General features: G+C 39.0%; 1 non-coding gene across 1 annotated transcript; it reads right to left on the reverse strand.

The window, feature by feature from the left end:
• Positions 1-20,518: 20,518 nt before the first annotated feature.
• On the reverse strand, positions 20,519-20,626 carry LOC112752311 (small nucleolar RNA R71). The gene has a single exon (XR_003176754.1). It is a non-coding gene; the product is annotated as a small nucleolar RNA R71 (small nucleolar RNA).
• Between the last annotated feature and the right edge of the window lie 205 nt (positions 20,627-20,831).

A 20,831-nucleotide genomic window follows, 5' to 3' on the forward strand; every position in this document is an offset into this window, starting at 1 on the left:
ACCTCTGCTTTCCTGCTATCTTCATCCAATCAGTCTCATTCCTTTCCATGGCTGGCTTTATGTGATACATCACCACTGTCAATGGCTACTTTCGGTCATCTCTCGGGAAAATGATCCAATGCCCTGTCACGGCACGGCTAATCGTCTGGAGGCATCACCCTTGTCAATGGCTTCATCTTATCCTCTCAGTGAATAATATGCTCACGCACCCTGTCACGGCACGGCTATTCATCTGTCGGTTCTCGATCATGCTGGAATAGGATTTACTATCCTTTTGCGTCTGTCACTAACGCCCTGCAATCGCGAGTTTGGAGCTCGTCACAGTCATTCATTCATCGAATCCTACTCGGAATACCACAGACAAGGTTTAGACCTTCCGGATTCTCTTGAATGCCGCCATCATTCTAGCTTACGCCACGAAGATTCTGGTTAAGAGATCTAAGAGATATTCATTCTAGCTTATTTCATGTAGAACAGAAGTGTTTGTCAGGCACGCGTTCATAAGGGAGAAGGATGATGAGCGTCACACATAATCATCACCTTCATCACGTTCTTGGGTGCGAATGGATATCTTAGAAGCGAAATAAGATGAATTGAATAGAAAACAGAAGTACTTTGCATTAATCTTTGAGGAACAGCAGAGCTCCACACCTTAATCTATGGAGTGTAGAAACTCTACCGTTGAAAATACATAAGTGAAACGTCCAGACATGGCCGTGTGGCCAGCCCCTATGGTCTAAGAACAATGTGTTCAAAGATGGTCAAAAAGACGCCTAATACAATAGTAAAAGGTCCTATTTATAATAAACTAGCTACTAGGGTTTACATGAGTAAGTAATTGATGCATAAATCCACTTCCGGGGCCCACTTGGTGTGTGTTTGGGCTGAGCCTGAGTGTTGCACGTGCAGAGGCCATTTGTGGAGTTGAACGCCAGTTTCTGTGCCAGTTTGGGCGTTCAACTCTGGTTTTGGATCCTTTTCTAGCGCTGGACGCCAGATTTGGGCAGAAGGCTGGCGTTGAACGCCAGTTTACGTCCTCAATTTTTAGCCAAAGTATGGACTATTATATATTTCTGGAAAGCCCTGAATGTCTACTTTCCAACGCAATTGGAAGCGCGCCATTTCGAGTTCTGTAGCTCCAGAAAATCCACTTTGAGTGCAGGGAGGTCAGAATCCAACAGCATCAGCAGTCCTTTTTCAACCTCTGAATCTGATTTCTGCTCAAGTCCCTCAATTTCAGTCAGAAAATACCTGAAATCACAGAAAAACACACAAACTCATAGTAAAGTCCAGAAATGTGAATTTAACATAAAAACTAATGAAAACATCCCTAAAAGTAACTAGATCCTACTAAAAACATACTAAAAACAATGCCAAAAAGCGTATAAATTATCCGCTCATCACAACACCAAACTTAAATTGTTGCTTGTCCCCAAGCAACTGAAAATCAAATAGGATAAAAAGAAGAGAATATACTATAAATTCCAAACCATCAATGAAACATAGTTTCAATCATATGAGCGGGACTTATAGCTTTTTGCCTCTTGGATAGTTTTGGCATCTCACTTTATCCATTGAAGTTTAGAATGATTGGCATCTATAGGAACTTCAGATTTCGAATAGTGTTATTGAATCTCCTAGTTCAGTATGATGATTCTTGAACACAGCTTCTTTATGAGTCTTGGCCGTGGCCCTAAGCACTTTGTTTTCCAATATTACTACCGGATACATAAATGCCACAGACACATAATTGGGTGAACCTTTTCAGATTGTGACTCAGCTTTGCTAAAGTCCCCAATTAGAGGTGTCCAGGGTTCTTAAGCACACTCTTTTTTTGCTTTGGACCTTGACTTTAACCGCTCAGTCTCAAGTTTTCACTTGACACCTACACGCCACAAGCACATGGTTAGGGACAGCTTGGTTTAGCCGCTTAGACCAGGATTTTATTCCTGTAGGCCCTCCTATCCACTGATGCTCAAAGCCTTGGGATCCTTTTTATTTGCCCTTGCCTTTTGGTTTTAAGGGTTATTGGCTTTTTCTGCAAGCTTTGTTCTTTGCTGCTTTTTCTTGCTTCAAGAATCATTTTTATGATTTTCCAGATTATCAAATAACATGTCTCCTAGTCATCATTCTTTCAAGAGCCAACATATTTAACATTCTTAAACAACAACTTCAAAAGACGTATGCACTGTTCAAGCATTCATTCAGAAAACAAGAAGCATTGTCACCACATCAATATAATTAAGCTAAGTTCAAGGATAAATTCGAAACTCATGTACTTCTTGTTCTTTTGAATTAAAACATTTTTCATTTAAGAGAGGTGATGGATTCATAGGACATTCATATCTTTAAGACAAAGTTACTAACTACTAATGATCATGTAATGAAGACACAAACATAGATAAGCACATAACATAGAAAACGAAAAACAGAAGAAAGAAGAACAAGGAATGAATCCACCTTAGTGATGGTGGCGTTTCCTTCTTGAGGAACCAATGATGTCCTTGAGCTCTTCTATGTCTCTTCCTTGTCTTTGTTGCTCCTCCCTCATTGCTTTTTGATCTTCTCTTATTTCATGAAGCATGATGGAGTGCTCTTGATGTTCCACCCTTAATTGTCCCATATTGGAACTCAATTCTTCTAGGGAGGTGTTGATGTGCTCCCAATAGTTTTGTGGAGGAAAGTGCATTTGAGGCATTTCCAGAATCTCTTGGTGATGAGCTTCTTGCGCCTCTTGAGCTCCATGACTGGGCTCTCTTGCTTGCTCCATCTTTTTCTTAGTGATGGGCTTTTCCTCCTTAATGAGGATATCTCCCTCTATGTCAATCCCAGCTGAATTGCATAGGTGGCAAATGAGGTGAGGAAAGGCTAACCTTGCCATGGTGGAGGACTTGTCAGCCACCTTGTAGAGTTCTTGAGGTATAATCTCATGAACTTCCACCTCTTCTCCAATCATGATGCTATGGATCATGATGGCCCGGTCTATAGTAACTTCAGACCGGTTGCTAGTGGGAATGATTGAGCATTGAATAAACTCCAACCATCCTCTAGCTATAGGCTTGAGGTCCAATCTTATTAGTTGAACCGGCTTGCCTTTGGAGTCAATCTTCCATTGAGCTCCTTCTACACATATGTCCATAAGGACTTGGTCCAACTTTTGATCAAAGTTGACTCTCCTTGTGTAGGGGCGTGCGTTCTCTTCCATGTATGGCAAGTTGAACGCCAACCTCACATTTTCCGGACTAAAATCTAAGTATTTTCCCCGAACCATTGTAACATAGTTCTTTGGATCCGGGTTCTTACTTTGATCATGGTTCTTGGTGATCCATGCATTGGCATAGAACTCTTGAACCATTAGGATGCCGACTTGTTGGATGGGATTTGTTAGAACTTCCCAACCTCTTCTTTGAATTTCATGTCGGATCTCCGGATACTCATTTCTTTTGAGTTTAAAAGGGACCTCAGGGATCACCTTCTTCTTGGCCACAACATCATAGAAGTGGTCTTGATGGGCTTTGGAGATGAACCTTTCCATCTCCCATGACTCGGATGTGGAAGCTTTTATCTTCCCTTTCCCTTTTCTAGAGGATTCTCCGGTCTTAGATGCCATCAATGGTAATGGAAAAACAAAAAAAGCTATGCTTTTACCACACCAAACTTAGAATATTGCTCGCCCTCGAGCAATAAACAAAAGAATAGATGAAGAAGAAGAAGAAATGGAGGAGAGGGAGAGGGTGATGTGGTTCGGCCAAGAAGGGTATAGAGGGGTTGTGTTGTGTGAATTTGAAGGAGAATTGAGGGCTTTATATAGGGAAGGGAGGGGGGTTATGGTTCGGCCATATGGGTGGGTTTGGGTGGGAAATTGGTTTTGAATTTTGGAGGTAGGTGGGGTTTATGAGGTAGGTTTATGGGGAAGAGTGGATGGATGTGAGTGGTGAAAAGGTGATGGGGAAGAGAGTTTGAGGTGATTGGTGAAGGGTTTTTGGGGAAGAGTGTTTATGGGGTTATGTGAAAGAGAGTGGTGAGAAGAAGTGAGTGGAGGTAGGTGGGGATCCTGTGGGGTCCACAGATCCTGAGGTGTTCAAGGATTTATATCCCTGCACCCATTAGGCATGTAAAAATGCCTTTGTACCCAACTCTGGGCGTTCAGCGCCAGGTTGGTGGCCATTTTGGGCGTTCAACGCCCATTTGTGTGCCATTTCTGGCGTTGAACGCCAGAACCATGCCTGTTCTGGTGTTCAGCGCCCAGAAGCTGCCCATTTTGGGCGTTCAGCGCCAGAACCATGCTCTGTTCTGGCGCTGAACGCCAGACAGATGCTCCTCCAGGGTGTGATTTTTCTTCTGCTGTTTTTGATTCCGTTTTCAATTTTTCTATTTATTTTGTGACTCTACATGATCATGAACCTAAGAAAACATGAAAAACAATAAAAATAAGAATTAGATAAACATTGGGTTGCCTCCCAACAAGCGCTTCTTTAATGTCAATAGCTTGACACTGGGCTCTCATGGAGCTTCACAGATGTGCAGAGCTTTGTTGAGACTCTCCAACACCAAACTTAGAGTTTGGATATGGGAGTTCAACACCAAACTTAGAGTTTGGTTGTGGCCTCCCAACACCAAACTTAGAGTTTGACTGTGGGGGCTCTGGTTGACTCTGCTTGGAGAGAAGCTTTTTCTGCTTCCTCTCCATGGTTGCAGAGGGAGATCCTTGAGTTTTGAATACAAGGGAGTTCTCATTCCATTGAAGGACTATTTCACCTCTGTCAACATCAATCACAGCTCTTGCTGTGGCCAGGAAAGGTCTTCCTAGGATGATGGATTCATCCTCTTCCTTTCCAGTATCCAGGACTATGAAATCAGTAGGTATGTAAAGGCCCTCAACCTTTACTAATACATCTTCTACTTGTCCATAAGCCTGTTTTCTTGAGCTGTCTGCCATCTCTAGTGAGATTTTAGCAGCTTGCACCCCATAGATTCCCAGTTTCTCTATTACACAGAGGGGCATGAGGTTTATTCCTGAACCAAGGTCACACAGAGCTTTAAAGATCATGGTGCCTATGGTACAGGGTATTATGAACTTTCCAGGATCCTGTCTCTTCTGAGGCAATGTCAGTTGATCCAAATCACTTAGTTCATTGATGAACAAGGGAGGTTCAACTTCCCAAGCATCAATGCCAAACAATTTGGCATTCAGCTTCATGATTGCACCAAGAAACTTGGCAGTTTGCTCTTCAGTGACATCCTCATTCTCTTCAGAAGAGGAATACTCATCAGAGCTCATGAAGGGCATAAGGAGGTTCAATGGAATCTCTATGGTCTCCAGATGAGCCTCAGAGTCCTTTGGTTCCTCAGAGGGAAGCTCCTTATTGATCACTGGACGTCCCAGGAGGTCCTCCTCCTTGGGATTCATGTCCTCTCCTCTCCTCAGAGGTTCGGCCATGGCGCTTATGTCAATGGCCTTGCACTCTCCTTTTGGGTTCTCTTCTGTATTGCTTGGGAGAGTACTTGGAGGGATTTCAGTGATCATTTTACTCAGCTGGCCCACTTGTGCTTCCAGATTTCTAATGGAAGATCTTGTTTCATTCATGAAACTTACAGTGGCCTTGGATAGATCAAAGACTAGATTTGCTAAATTAGAAGCATTTTGTTCAGAGTTCTCTGTCTGTTGCTGAGTTGATGATGGAAAAGGCTTGCTATTGCTAAACCTGTTTCTTCCACCATTATTAAAGCCTTGTTGAGGCTTTTGATCCTTCCATGAGAAATTTGGATGATTTCTCCATGTTGAGTTATAGGTGTTTCCATAAGGTTCACCTAAGTAATTTACCTCTGCTATTGCAGGGTTCTCAGGATCATAAGCTTCTTCTTCAGAAGATGCCTCTTGAGTACTGTTGGATGCAGCTTGCATTCCATGCAGACTCTGAGAGATCATATTGACTTGCTGAGTCAATATTTTGTTCTGAGCCAATATGGCATTCAGAGTATCAACTTCAAGAACTCCCTTCTTCATAGGCGTCCCATTATTCACAGGATTCTTTTTAGAAGTGTACATGAACTGGTTATTAGCAACCATGTCAATGAGTTCTTGAGCTTCTGCAGGCGTTTTCTTTAGGTGAATGGATCCACCTGCAGAGGTGTCCAGTGACATCTTTGATAGCTCAGATAAACCATCATAGAATATATCCAGGATGGTCCATTCTGAAAGCATGTCAGAAGGACACTTTTTGGTCAACTGTTTGTATCTTTTCCAAGCTTCATAGAGGGATTCACCTTCTTTTTGTCTGAAGGTTTGAACATCAGCTCTAAGCTTGCTCAGCTTTTGAGGAGGAAAGTACTTGGCTAAGAAAGCCGTGACCAGCTTATCCCAAGAGTTCAGGCTGTCTTTAGGTTGAGAATCCAACCATAATCTAGCTCTGTCTCTTACAGCAAAAGGGAAAAGCATGAGCCTGTAGACTTCAGGATCTACTCCATTAGTCTTAACAGTATCACATATCTGCAAGAATTCAGTTAAGAACTGAAAAGGATCTTCAGATGGAAGTCCATGAAACTTGCAGTTCTGCTGCATCAGAGAAACTAATTGAGGTTTCAGCTCAAAGTTGTTTTCTCCAATGGCAGGAATGGAGATGCTTCTTCCATGTAGATTGGAATTAGGTGCAGTAAAGTCACCAAGCATCTTCCTTTCATTATTATTATTTTCAGCTGCCATCTCCTCTTCCTGTTCAAAAATTTCTGAAAGGTTATCTCTGGATTGTTGTATTTTAGCTTCTCTTAATTTTCTCTTCAGAGTCCTTTCAGGTTCTGGATTTGCTTCCACAAGAATGTTCTTTGTCCTTGCTCCTGCTCATATGACAAAGAAGAAGGCACAGAAAAATAATAATAATAATAGAGGTCCTTTATACAACAGTATAGGGATCCCTGTGTAAGTGGAAGAAAAGAGGGGGAGACAAAGAATGTGATGTAAAGGAAGAAACACAACTGTACGGATGGAAGAGATGTGAGATGAGATGTTAGGATATGAATGAATAAATAGAATAGGATGGGGGAGGTATAATTTTCGAAAATTATTTTGAAAAAGAGTTAGTGATTTTTGAAAAATGGTTTTTGAAAAAATGTTAGAAATTTTCGAAAATTTTTTTTTTAAAATTTAAAAATAAAAATAATTAGTTAATAAAAAAGAAATTTTTGAAAAAGAGGGAAGATATTTTCGAAAATTAGAGAGAGAGAGAGTTAGTTAGGTAGTTTTGAAAAAGTTAAGAAACAAACAAAAAGTTAGTTAGTTAGTTGAAACAAATTTTGAAAAGATAAGAAGTTAGGAGGTTAGAGAAGATATTTTGAAATCATATTTTTGAAAAAGATAAGAAGATATTTTAGAAAAGATATGATTGAAATTAGTTTTGAAAAAGATTTGATTTTTAAAATCTCAATTAATGACTTGATTCATAAGAAATCACAAGATATGATTCTAGAACTTAAAGTTTGAATCTTTCTTAACAAGCAAGTAACAAACTTCAAATTTTTGAATCAAAACATTAATTGATTATGTTATTTTCGATAATTTGTGATAAAAATAAGAAAAAGATTTTTGAAAAATATTTTTGGAATTTTCGAAAATAACTAATAATTTTGAAAAAGATTTGATTTTTGAAAAAGATAAGATTTTCAAATTGAAAATTTGATTTGACTCATAGAAAAAACTTTGATTTTAAAATTTTTTGAAAAGGTCAACCCAAATTTTCGAATTTGATGAGAGAAAAAGGGAAAGATATTTTTTTTTTTTGAATTTTTATGATGCAAGAGAGAAAAACACTAAAAAGATGCAATGCATGAAATTTTTAGATCAAAACATGTGATGCATGCAAAAATGCTATGAATGTCAAGATGAACACCAAGAACACTTTGAATGTCAAGATGAACATCATAGACACAATTTTGAAAAATTTTTAATGCAAAGAAAACATTCAAGACACCAAACTTAGAATTCTTTAATGTTTAGACACTAAGAATTCAAGAATGCATATGATAAACATGAAAAGACACAAAACAAAAAATCATCAAGATCAAACAAGAAGACTTACCAAGAACAACTTGAAGATCATGAAGAACACTATGAATGCATGAAATTTTTGAAAAATGCAAGATGCACATGCAATTGACACCAAACTTATAACATGACTCAAGACTCAAACAAGAAACAGAAAAATATTTTTGATTTTTATGATTTTCTAATTTTTTTGGGATTTTTTTTTCGAAAAATTAATTAAAAAAAAAGAAAAATAAGGATTCCAAAATTTTTAATATGAATTCCAGGAATCTTGCATTCTTAGTCTAAAGCTTCAGTCCAGGAATTAGACATGGCTCACTAGCCAGCCAAGCTTTCAAAGAAAGCTCCAGTCCAAAACACTAGACATGGCCAATGGCCAGCCAAGCTTCAGCCTTTAACACGAGAGTATATTGCTCTTTGATAAAAAATTGTAAGCCTCAGTCCAAATAAATTTAGACATGACTTTACAGCCAGCCAGGCTTCAACATGCTTCATGAAACACTAGAATTCATTCTTAAAAATTTTGAATAAATTTTTGAAAACATTTTTATATAAAAATTTTTTTTTTTCGAAAACAGATGAGAAAATTTTGAGAATATTTTTGAAAGATTTTTGAAAAGAAAACGAAAAGAAAATTACCTAATCTGAGCAACAAGATGAACCGTCAGTTGTCCAAACTCAAACAATCCCCGGCAACGGCGCCAAAAACTTGGTGCTGTTGCCGGATCAAACTTGGCACTGATGTTACCGGACCAAAAGCTTGCCGAAAACTCGAACAATCCCCGGCAACGGCGCCAAAAACTTGGTGCACGAAATTGTGATCTCCAGGCTCGAACAAATCCTGGTAATGGCTCCAAAGCTTGGTGCTCTGATCTTAATTCATTATTGTCACAACTTCGATACAGCTAACCAGCAAGTGCACTGGGTCGTCCAAGTAATACCTTACGTGAGTAAGGGTCGAATCCCACGGAGATTGTTGGTATGAAGCAAGCTATGGTCACCTTGTAAATCTCAGTCAGGCAGATATAAATTGATAATGGTGTTTTCGAATATTATATAATAAAATAGGGATAGAGATACTTATGTAATTCATTGGTAGGAATTTCAGATAAGCGAATGGAGATGCTTTTCGTTCTTCTGAACCTCTGCTTTCCTGCTATCTTCATCCAATCAGTCTCATTCCTTTCAATGGCTGGCTTTATGTGATACATCACCACTGTCAATGGCTACTTTCGGTCATCTCTCGGGAAAATGATCCAATGCCCTGTCACGGCACGGCTAATCGTCTGGAGGCATCACCCTTGTCAATGGCTTCATCTTATCCTCTCAGTGAATAATATGCTCACGCACCCTGTCACGGCACGGCTATTCATCTGTCGGTTCTCGATCATGCTGGAATAGGATTTACTATCCTTTTGCGTCTGTCACTAACGCCCTGCAATCGCGAGTTTGGAGCTCGTCACAGTCATTCATTCATCGAATCCTACTCGGAATACCACAGACAAGGTTTAGACCTTCCGGATTCTCTTGAATGCCGCCATCATTCTAGCTTACGCCACGAAGATTCTGGTTAAGAGATCTAAGAGATATTCATTCTAGCTTATTTCATGTAGAACAGAAGTGTTTGTCAGGCACGCGTTCATAAGGGAGAAGGATGATGAGCGTCACACATAATCATCACCTTCATCACGTTCTTGGGTGCGAATGGATATCTTAGAAGCGAAATAAGATGAATTGAATAGAAAACAGAAGTACTTTGCATTAATCTTTGAGGAACAGCAGAGCTCCACACCTTAATCTATGGAGTGTGGCCAGCCCCTATGGTCTAAGAACAATGTGTTCAAAGATGGTCAAAAAGACGCCTAATACAATAGTAAAAGGTCCTATTTATAATAAACTAGCTACTAGGGTTTACATGAGTAACTAATTGATGCATAAATCCACTTCCGGGGCCCACTTAGTGTGTGTTTGGGCTGAGCCTGAGTGTTGCACGTGCAGAGGCCATTTGTGGAGTTCAACGCCAGTTTCTGTGCCAGTTTGGGCGTTCAACTCTGGTTTTGGATCCTTTTCTGGCGCTGGACGCCAGATTTGGGCAGAAGGCTGGCGTTGAACGCCAGTTTACGTCGTCAATTTTTAGCCAAAGTATGGACTATTATATATTTCTGGAAAGCCCTGGATGTCTACTTTCCAACGAAATTGGAAGCGCGCCATTTCAAGGTTTGTAGCTCCAGAAAATCCACTTTGAGTGCAGGGAGGTCAGAATCCAACAGCATCAGCAGTCCTTTTTCAACCTCTGAATCTGATTTCTGCTCAAGTCCCTCAATTTCAGTCAGAAAATACCTGAAATCACAGAAAAACACACAAACTCATAGTAAAGTCCAGAAATGTGAATTTAACATAAAAACTAATGAAAACATCCCTAAAAGTAACTAGATCCTACTAAAAACATACTAAAAACAATGCCAAAAAGCGTATAAATTATCCGCTCATCACTTAGGCATCAAATTGAGTAGTGCAGTCTTTATTTTAAAGTCTGTAGCCACCGTTGGGTGATGCGCTTGAAACGGTTGCATTGTAAAATCAGGGGCTCCAGCATCCTGGATAGTAACTCTCCTAGGTGCTGTCATGTCACCTACACATAAATCAACCGAATCAGTAGAACGGGGGCTGGTTTCTTCCTCAAATGACGTTTCAGATCCGCCCTCTGAGAGGACTAACCGACGCCGAGCTTTCCTTATTCGTGAAATAGTTCTTTCAATCTCAGGATCGAATACTGGCAAGCTTGGATCAGGAAGTGAACGCGTCATCTAGCGAAAGAAACAAGCAGCTCATAGTAGCAAGATAAAATAAAATGCAAATAAAAAAATTCCAATTAATAACTTCAGCACTCTATTGCAACTCCCTGGCAACGGCGCCAAAAATTGACGTGGCGGAAATTGGCGAGTTAAGAATTGTTATAAGATATGCGTTGCAAGTATAGTTCTTAACCAACCAAAAATCCGCTTATCAATTTAGAAGGGTTGTCACAAAAATTAAAATTAAAATACTGGGAGTATGAATCCCAGGTCATCTCCCAACGAGTTATAGAAAGGTGTGCTATTTTATTAATCAGATGTTTTCAAAAAGAGTTTGAGTTGAATAAATAGGAAATTAAATTGGGGAAATTAAGTAATTTAAATAAAGACCTTGAATGGGAGTAGATTAGTTGGAAGCCCTATTCTTGTTGCAGTACTCTCAAGATTAATTGATAATTGAAGGTTGTTCTATTTAGTTATCCCTTACTAGGTAAGGGAAAGTCAAACAAGTTGGAATGCTGTTTCTATTCACAAGTCCCAATCCGCTTACTTGGAAGGACTGGCGTTAGTGACTAGAGAGCAATCCAACAATAAACCCAACTACAATTTCTCTTTTGAGTATTCCAACTCAAGGGTTCCTTTCAATCAACTCCCCATCAAGTTAGGGAACTACTCGCTCATTGTGAATGTAGAACTCATAACATAGGAAAGGGAATTAAAGAAAGACATGATAAATAAAACTCAAAAGAATCAATTAAAAATAAAAGTAACTCTTGTATTAATAAATTCTAAAATAATCCAATAGTAAAATTGAGTAAATTAAAGGACATGGAAGAGTAAAGCCAAGTAAAGTAAACGAACTAGAATGACGAAGTCTTGATGAGGTAATAACTCTTCCAAATATCCCAATGCAAAGAGCAATAGAAATAAAAATCCTAAGAACTATGAATGTGTAGAGAGAAAACCTAGAGGAGGAGTAAAAACTAGATCTAAAACTAAATCTATGTAAAATGAATGTTTTTTTTAGTTTCTGCATGTTCTCTGGCTCTAGTCTGCTTTTCTCGGCCGAAAACAGGGTCAAAACAGGGCCCAAAATTGCCCCCAGCGAATTCTGCAGATTATGCAGATCGCGCACGTCACGCGATCGCATCATTCATGCGGACGCGTCATTCGGCGTTTTGCTTTGCCACGTGGGCGCGTCGTCCACGCCTCCGCGTCACTTGTACTATTCCAATCCGCGCGGTCGCGTGAGCCATGCGGCCGCGTCACTGCGATTTCTTCTCTTTCGCGCGGTCGCGTGAGCCATGGGGCCGCATCACTTCTCGCGGGTCATCTCCTCAATTTCTTGTGTTCCTTCCATTTTTGCAAGCTTCCTTTCCAATCTCTAACTCATTCATGCCCTATAAAGCCTGAAACACTTAACACACAGATCACGGTATCGAATGGAATAAAGGAGAATTAAAATACATAATTAAAAGTTTCTTGGAAGCAAGTTTTCAATCATGTAATAATTTTAGGAAGAAAATATAAATGCATGCTAATCATATGAATAAGTGGGTAAAGATCATGATAAAACCACACAATTTAATACATTATAAACCATAAAATAGTGATTTATTGCCCACATGGTGAACAACTCACAAAGCAAGGAAGTCAAAGTGCACTTGCACTTTGGAACTCAACACATGCAGAAGACACAGTGAGATAAGAGTTGGCGCCTCTTCCCACGCTAGGTGCCACTCCCCAAGTGGGAAAACATTTAACCCTTTTTATTTCCCACCTTTCGAACCACACTATTCACCCCTTATAAAAGCATCACTTCCCCAACTCCTCTCCCACTTCAAAACCCCAATCACACGCGAAAAGCATACATACACCCTTCACCTTCCTTTTTCTTTTCACCTTTTACTATCTCTCTTTCCCTACTTTCTTTTTCTTGATTGGGACAATCAAGTCCTAAGTTTGGTGTTGGAGCAAAACCTTGTTTTGCTTGCTCTTTCTTGCAACCCCCATTTTTTTTCACAACCTCAAACACACTCTCTCAACCTAATGGCACCACCAAAAAGCTCAGCCTCAAAGAAAAGAAAATCCAAAGAACCAACCTCTGGATCCTCAAGCTCTTTCAATGACTACAAGTTCTTCTCAGCATTCAACAAAAATCAATTCTATGGTTGGGTGAGTGAGAAGGAGATCATTCCAGAAGTTGGGTTCCAACTAGGGAGGAACGAGCATCCTGAGATCAACATTGAGATCAACAATAGGGGTTGGTCACTTCTACGCAACCCACCAAGGAAGGTGGTAGAGAGCTTGGTGAGGGAATTATATGCTAACGTAGTACCTCAACCAGGACAACACTATGGCTACATTAGCTATGTAAGGGGAAGTCCATTGACTATAGTCCCTCTAGCATAGAAAGGATGCTAATGGTGAAGAGGACAAGCTCCACCCGGAGCTATGAATAAAGAATGAAGCAGCAAGACCCTGGGTTTGATGAGATCCTGAATAAAATTTGTGTGCTGAATGTGCATTGGATAAATGATAAGGATGGGATATCCAACCAATTAAGGAGAAGAGATTTGAGCCCCCAAGCTAGAGGGTGGCTAGAATTTGTGAGGAGGTCCCTAATCCCCACATCCAACACTTCAGAGGTGACCAAGGAGAGAGCTGTGCTCATATACAGCATCATGAAAGGTGAGAATGTCAACGTGGGGGAGATAATTTCCAACAACATTAACAAAGTGCTGAAAAGCACCAGTGACAACACAAGGTTGACATTTCCCAGTATTATACAAAGGCAATGTGATGAGGCTGGAGTTGAAAAGATCATTGATGAGGTGCTTGTGAAGCAAGACAAATTCATAACTGCCAAGAAGATGGCCAAAGTGGTGGTTGTTAACCCACTTCAAAGGGCCAGAGAATAAAGAGCTCATGCTCATGGACCACAACAACAACAAGAAGAGGAAGAGGCAGAAGAGCAACCTCACTTCCTAGCACTCCAACCACCACCACCACACTACCAATATCAATAATTTCCAGAGGGATTCAACTGGGAACAATTGCAAGGAGATGTACACCAAATGAAGGGAGACCTACACCACCTGAGGGAAGATGTCAATCAACTCAAGGAGACTCAACAACAACAATGGAGCCAAGTCAACCAGAACATTCAACAACTCCAAGGGAATTGGGAGCATATGAGGAAGGAGCAGCAAGAACAATTTGACTGGGAAGAGGTGCGAAGTGCACTGGACAAAATAGTAGAGCAAGGCAAATGGCAACAGAGAAACTTGGCCGAATTCAGAAATCTCTATGATGCCAGAACCCTATCCAGGAGGTAGTATGACATCAATACACAAGCGAAGCTGAATCACTTGTGTAACACCGTGGCCGCTCTAAACCCAGGATACCCAACCTTCATGCAAGGAATGGAAGAGCTAAGTGCAAGACAAGAGGAAATCCTAGCCAAACATAAGGAGGATGAAAGGAATTATATGAGGAGGGCAGGATTTTGGAAGCCCAAGGATGCCAAAGCACAAGAAGGTTCCTCCAAGCCAGATGAAGGTGGCCCCTCCCCTTCTAAGAAGAAAGACAAAGGGAAGGGGCCAATGAACTGAAGATGAAACTGCTCAAGGTTGTTGAGTCACATGGTTGACACTTTCTAATTTCTGAAATCCTATTTTAAGCTTTTGTTTGATTTACTCTTTGAATAAATAATCATGCTAGGATAGTTTATGTTTTATGCTTAGTTTTAATTCCTGTTTGAAGTCTTTATGAGTCTTTTAAGTTTACAAGAAAGAAAATACTATGTATTTCAAGTCTTCATTTCAACATAAATAAAAGTAGAGCTTGTCTCCATAAGAGTTACTGTAAGTTGTGCAAAAACAATAAGAGAGACCAAGGCCAAGTGAAATCATCAAACAAACTAAGAAATAAGAAACTAAGTGTAGAACCTTGGATGAACTAAAAAGAAAATGAGTCATGGAGAGCAACTAGTCCTAGAAGGTATAACAAGAGAAGGTTAAGGGGCGTTCCTTGAATATCCATAGAACCAAGAGGTAGTAAGCAATAAAGGCCCAAGGCTCTGAGCGTCAACTACTGGGATGGAAAAAGAAACATTAAAAAGCTCAAAAAGAATTAAAGATCCTAGTAGATGCTTGTGGTGAAGATGTGTCAAGAAGAGACATGGGCAAGTAAATTCTTAGGGGTGTTTCAACACCTAGTACCCTAAAACCAACTGGTTTGGGAGTGCTAATTGAAAGCCTAATTAAAGGGTTGTCTTGAGACAAAACACTTAGAGTCGTGGTCAAGAAAGCAAAACAACCCTTGCTACTTCAAGGTGACAATCAATAGAAAGGACTCCTAAAGCCTGTAACTGAAAGAACCCTCAAGGATCTAAGAGTTTTTCATGACATTAAAATATTCATACATGTGTTGAACTCTTAGTTTTACCCTTAGTTGTATTGCAATCATTCAAAGCCAAGGCCTCAAGTTATAAAGGCTTGCTCACATTGATTTGCTTGGGACAAGCAAAGCTTAAGTTTGGTGTTGTGATGACTTGCATCATCTACCCTTCTTTCTTGCATAAAGAAGACCATTGATGAGCGGATAATTTATACGCTTTTTGGCATTATTTTTAGTATGTTTTTAGTAGAATCTAGTTACTTTTAGCGATGTTTTATTAGTTTTTATGTTAAATTTACATTTCTGGACTTTACTATGAGTTTGTGTGTTTTTCTATGATTTCAGGTATTTTCTGGCTGAAATTGAGGGACTTGAGCAAAAATCAGATTCAGAGGTTGAAGAAGGACTGCTGATGCTGTTGGATTCTGACCTTCCTGCACTCAAAGTGGATTTACTGGAGCTACAGAACTCCAATTGGCGCTCTCTCAATGGCGTTGGAAAGTAGACATCCAGGGCTTTCCAGAAATATATAATAGTCCATACTTTGGCCGAGATTAGATGACGCAAAAGGGCGTTGAACGCCAGTTCTACGCTGCAGTCTGGAGTTAAACGCCAAAAACACGTCACGAACCAGAGTTGAACGCCAGAAACACGTTACAACCTGGCGTTCAACTCCAAAAAGAGCCTCTGCACGTGTAACATTCAAGCTCAGCCCAAGCACACACCAAGTGGGCCCCAGAAGTGGAATTATGCATCAATTACTTACTTCTGTAAACCCTAGTAACTAGTTTAGTATAAATAGGACTTTTTACTATTGTATTAGACATCTTTGGATCATATTGGGACGTTTAGTTCTTAGATCATGGGGGCTGGCCATTCGGCCATGCCTGAACCTTTCACTTATGTATTTTTCAACGGTAGAGTTTCTACACTCCATAGATTAAGGTGTGGAGCTCTGCTGTTCCTCATGAATTAATGCAAAGTACTACTGTTTTTCTATTCAATTCAACTTATTTCGCTTCTAAGATATTCATTCGCACTTTCAACATGAATGTGATGAACGTGACAATCATCATCATTCCCTACGAACACATGCCTGACAACCACTTCCGTTCCACCTTAGATTGAATGAGTATCTCTTGGATCTCTTAATCAGAATCTTCGTGGTATAAGTTAGAACCCATAGATGGCCATTCCTGAGATCCAGAAAGTCTAAACCTTGTCTGTGGTATTCCGAGTAGGATCTGGGAAGGGATGGCTGTGACGAACTTCAAACTCACAAGTGCTGGGCGTAGTGACAGATGCAAAAGGAGGGTGAATCCTATTCCAGTATGATCGAGAACCTCAGATGATTAGCCATGCCGTGACAGAGCATTTGGACCTTTTTCACAAGAGGATAGGATGTAGCCATTGACAACGGTGATGCCCTTACAGAAAGCTTGCCATGGAAAGGAGTAAGACTGATTGGATGAAGACAGCGGGAAAGCAGAGAGTCAGAGGAACGAAAGCATCTCTATACGCTTATCTGAAATTCTCACCAATGATATACATAAGTATTTCTATCTTTATTTTATATTTATTTATTATTATTATTCGAAAACTCCATAACCATTTGATATCCGCCTGACTGAGATTTACAAGATAACCATAGCTTGCTTCATACCAACAATCTCCGTGGGATCGACCCTTACTCACGTAAAGTTTTATTACTTGGACGACCCAGTGTACTTGCTGGTTAGTTGTGCGAAGTTGTGAAGTTATGTTTGGACCATGGTATTGTGCACCAGTTATTGGCGCCATTGCCAGGGAGAGAACGAACAACAAATTTTACAACCTCTGAGTAACAATTTCGCATACCACTGGCCATTCAGCCATGCCTGGACCTTCATCACTTATGTATTTTCAACGGTAGAGTTTCTGCACTCCATAGATTAAGGTGTGGAGCTCTGCTGTTCCTCATGAATTAATACAAAGTACTACTGTTTTTCTATTCAATTCAACTTATTCCACTTCTAAGATATCCATTCGCGCTTCAATATGAATGTGATGATCGTGACAGTCATCATCATTCCCCATGAACACGTGCTTGACAACCACTTCCGTTCTACCTTGGATTGAATGAGTATCTCTTGGATTCCTTAATCAAAATCTTCGTGGTATAAGTTAGAACCCATGGATGGCCATTCCTGAGATCCGGAAAGTATAAACCTTGTCTGTGGTATTTCGAGTAGGATCTGGGAAGGGATGGCTGTGACGAACTTCAAACTCGCGAGTGCTGGGCGTAGTGACAGACGCAAAAGGATAGTAAATCCTATTCCAGTATGATCGAGAACCTCCAGATGATTAGCCATGCCGTGATAGAGCATTTGGACCATTTTCACAGAGAGGATGGGATGTAGCCATTGACAACGGTGATGCCCTTACAGAAAGCTTGCCATGGAAAGGAGTAAGACTGATTGGATGAAGACAGCAGGAAAGCAGAGATTCAGAGGAACGAAAGTATCTCTATACGCTTATCTGAAATTCTAACCAATGAATTACATAAGTATTTCTATCTTTTTTTTCTATTTATTTATTATTATTATTCGAAAACTCCATAACCATTTGATATCCGCCTGACTGAGATTTACAAGGTGACCATAGCTTGCTTCAAGCCGACAATCTCCGTGGGATCGATCCTTACTCACGTAAGGTTTTATTACTTGGACGACCCAGTGCATTTGCTGGTTAGTTGTGCGAAGTTGTGAAGTTATGTTTGGACCATGGTATTGTGCACCAGTTTGTTGGCGCCATTGCCAGGGAGAAAACGAACAACAAATTTTACAACCTGAGTAACAATTTCGCATACCAAGTTTTTGGCGCCATTGCCGGGGATTGTTCGAGTTTGGACAACTGACGGTTCATCATGTTGCTCAGATTAGGTAACTTTCTTTTCGTTTTCTTTTCAAAAATTAAATAAAAAAAAAAGAGTTTCAAAAAAAAATAAATTATTCTATGGCTTCAAAAATTTTAAGAATGAATTCTAGTGTTTCATGAAGCATGTTGAAGCCTGGCTGGCTGTAAAAGCCATGTATAAAATCTTTTGGACTGAGGCTTCCAAACCATTAGCATAGAGGCAAGTTAATTTGATGACTTAGCTGATGAATGTCTGATTTACATGCTGAAGCTTGGCTGGCCATTGGCCATGTCTAGTGTTTTGGACCGGAGCTTTCATTGAAAGCTTGGCTGGCTAGTGAGCCATGTCTAATTCCTGGACTGAAGCTTTAGACTAAGAGTGCAAGATTCCTGGAATTCATATTAAAAATTTTGGAATTCTTATTTTTCTTTTTCAATAATTTTCGAAAAAAAAAATTTAGAAAATCATAAAAATAAAAAAAATTTCATGTCTCTTGTTTGAGTCTTGAGTGAGATTTTAAGTTTGGTGTCAATTGCATGTTCATCTTGCATTTTTCGAAAAAATCATGCATTCATGGTGTTCTTCACGATCTTCAAGTTGTTCTTGGTAAATCTTCTTGTTTGATCTTGATGTTTTCTTGTTTTGTGCCTTTTCTTGTTTTTAATGTGCATTTTTGCATTCATAGTGTCTGAACATGAAAGATTTCTAAGTTTGGTGTCTTGCATGTTTTCTTTGCATATAAAAATTTTCAAAAATATGTTCTTGATGTTCATCATGATCTTCAAGGTGTTCTTGGTGTTCATCTTGACATTCATAGCATTCTTGCATGCATTCATTGTTTTGATCCATAACTTTCATGCATTGAGTCTTTTTCATGTTTTTCTCTTTCATCATTAAAAATTCAAAATTCAAAAAAAAAATATATCTTTCCCTTTTTCACTCATAAATTTCGAAAATTTGGATTGAATTTTTCAAAAAAATTTTTAAAATCTAGTTGTTTTTATGAGTCAAATCAAATTTTCAATTTAAAAATCTTATCTTTTTCAAATCTTTTTCAAAAATCATATCTTTTCCATTTTTTTATTTTTGAAAATTTCAAAAATATTTTCCAAAATATTTTCAAAATCTTTTTCTTAATTTTATATCATATTTTCGAAAATCACATCATCAATTAATGTTTTGATTCAAAAATTTGGAGTTTGTTACTTACTTGTTAAGAAAGATTCAAACTTTAAATTCTAGAATCATATCTTGTGATTTCTTGTGAGTCAAGTCATTAATTATGATTTTAAAAATCAAATCTTTTTCAAAACTAATTCTAATCATATCTTCCTATCATATATTTTTTTTTAAATCTTATCTTTTTCAAAAATTTGATTTTAAAATATCTTTTCTAACTTCTTATCTTCTTATCTTTTCAAAATTGATTTTCAAATTTGTTTCAACTAACTAATGAACTTTTTGTTTGTTTTTTATCTCTTTCAAAACTACCTAACTAACTACCCCTCTCTAATTTTCGAAAATACCTCCCTCTTTTTCAAAAATTCTTTTTAATTAATTAATTGTTTCAATTTTTAATTTTAATTTTTTCCTAATTTTCGAAAATCACTAACCCCTTTTCAAAATTTTATTTTCAAAAATCCTCTTTCTCTCTCATCTCGTTCTATTTATTTATTCATCTACTAACACTTCATCTCACCCAAATTCGAACCCCCTCTTCCATCTGTGTTCGAATTTTCTCTTCTTCCCTTCTTTACATTACATTCTTTTCTTCTTCTACTCACACAGGAGAACCTCTATACCTGGGTAAAAAGGATCCCTATTATTATTATTTTTCTGTTCCCTCTTTTTCATATGAGCAGGAGCAAGGACAAGAACATTCTTGTTGAAGTAGACCCTGAACCTGAAAGGACTTTGAAGAGGAAACTAAGAGAAGCTAAAATACAACAATCCAGAGATAACCTTACAGAAATTTTCGAATAGGAAGAGGAGATGGCAGCCAAAAATAATAATAATGCAAGGAGGATGCTTGGTGACTTTACTGCACCTAACTCCAATTTACATGGAAGAAGCATCTCCATCCCTACCATTGGAGCAAACAATTTTGAGCTGAAACCTCAATTAGTTTCTCTGATACAACAAAACTGCAAGTTTCATGGACCTCCATCTGAAGATCCTTTTCAGTTCTTAACTGAATTCTTGCAGATCTGTGATACTGTTAAGACTAATGGAGTAGATCCTGAAGTCTACAGGCTCATGCTTTTCCCATTTGCTGTAAGAGACAGAGCTAGAGTGTGGTTGAACTCTCAACCCAAAGATAGCCTGAACTCTTGGGATAAGCTGGTCACGGCTTTCTTAGCCAAGTTCTTTCCTCCTCAAAAGCTGAGTAAGCTTAGAGTGGATGTTTAAACCTTCAGACAGAAGGAAGGTGAATCCCTCTATGAAGCTTGGAAGAGATACAAGCAACTGACCAAAAAGTGTCCTTCTGACATGCTTTCAGAATGGACCATCCTGGATATATTCTATGATGGTTTGTCTGAATTAGCTAAGATGTCATTGGATACTTCTGCAGGTGGATCCATTCACCTAAAGAAAACGCCTGCAGAAGCTCAAGAACTCATTGACATGGTTGCTAATAATCAGTTCATGTACACTTCTGAGAGGAACCCTGTGAGTAATGGGACGCCTCAGAAGAAGGGAG

Source organism: Arachis hypogaea, chromosome 15, assembly GCF_003086295.3.
Source record: "Arachis hypogaea cultivar Tifrunner chromosome 15, arahy.Tifrunner.gnm2.J5K5, whole genome shotgun sequence".
Taxonomy (NCBI): domain Eukaryota; kingdom Viridiplantae; phylum Streptophyta; class Magnoliopsida; order Fabales; family Fabaceae; genus Arachis; species Arachis hypogaea.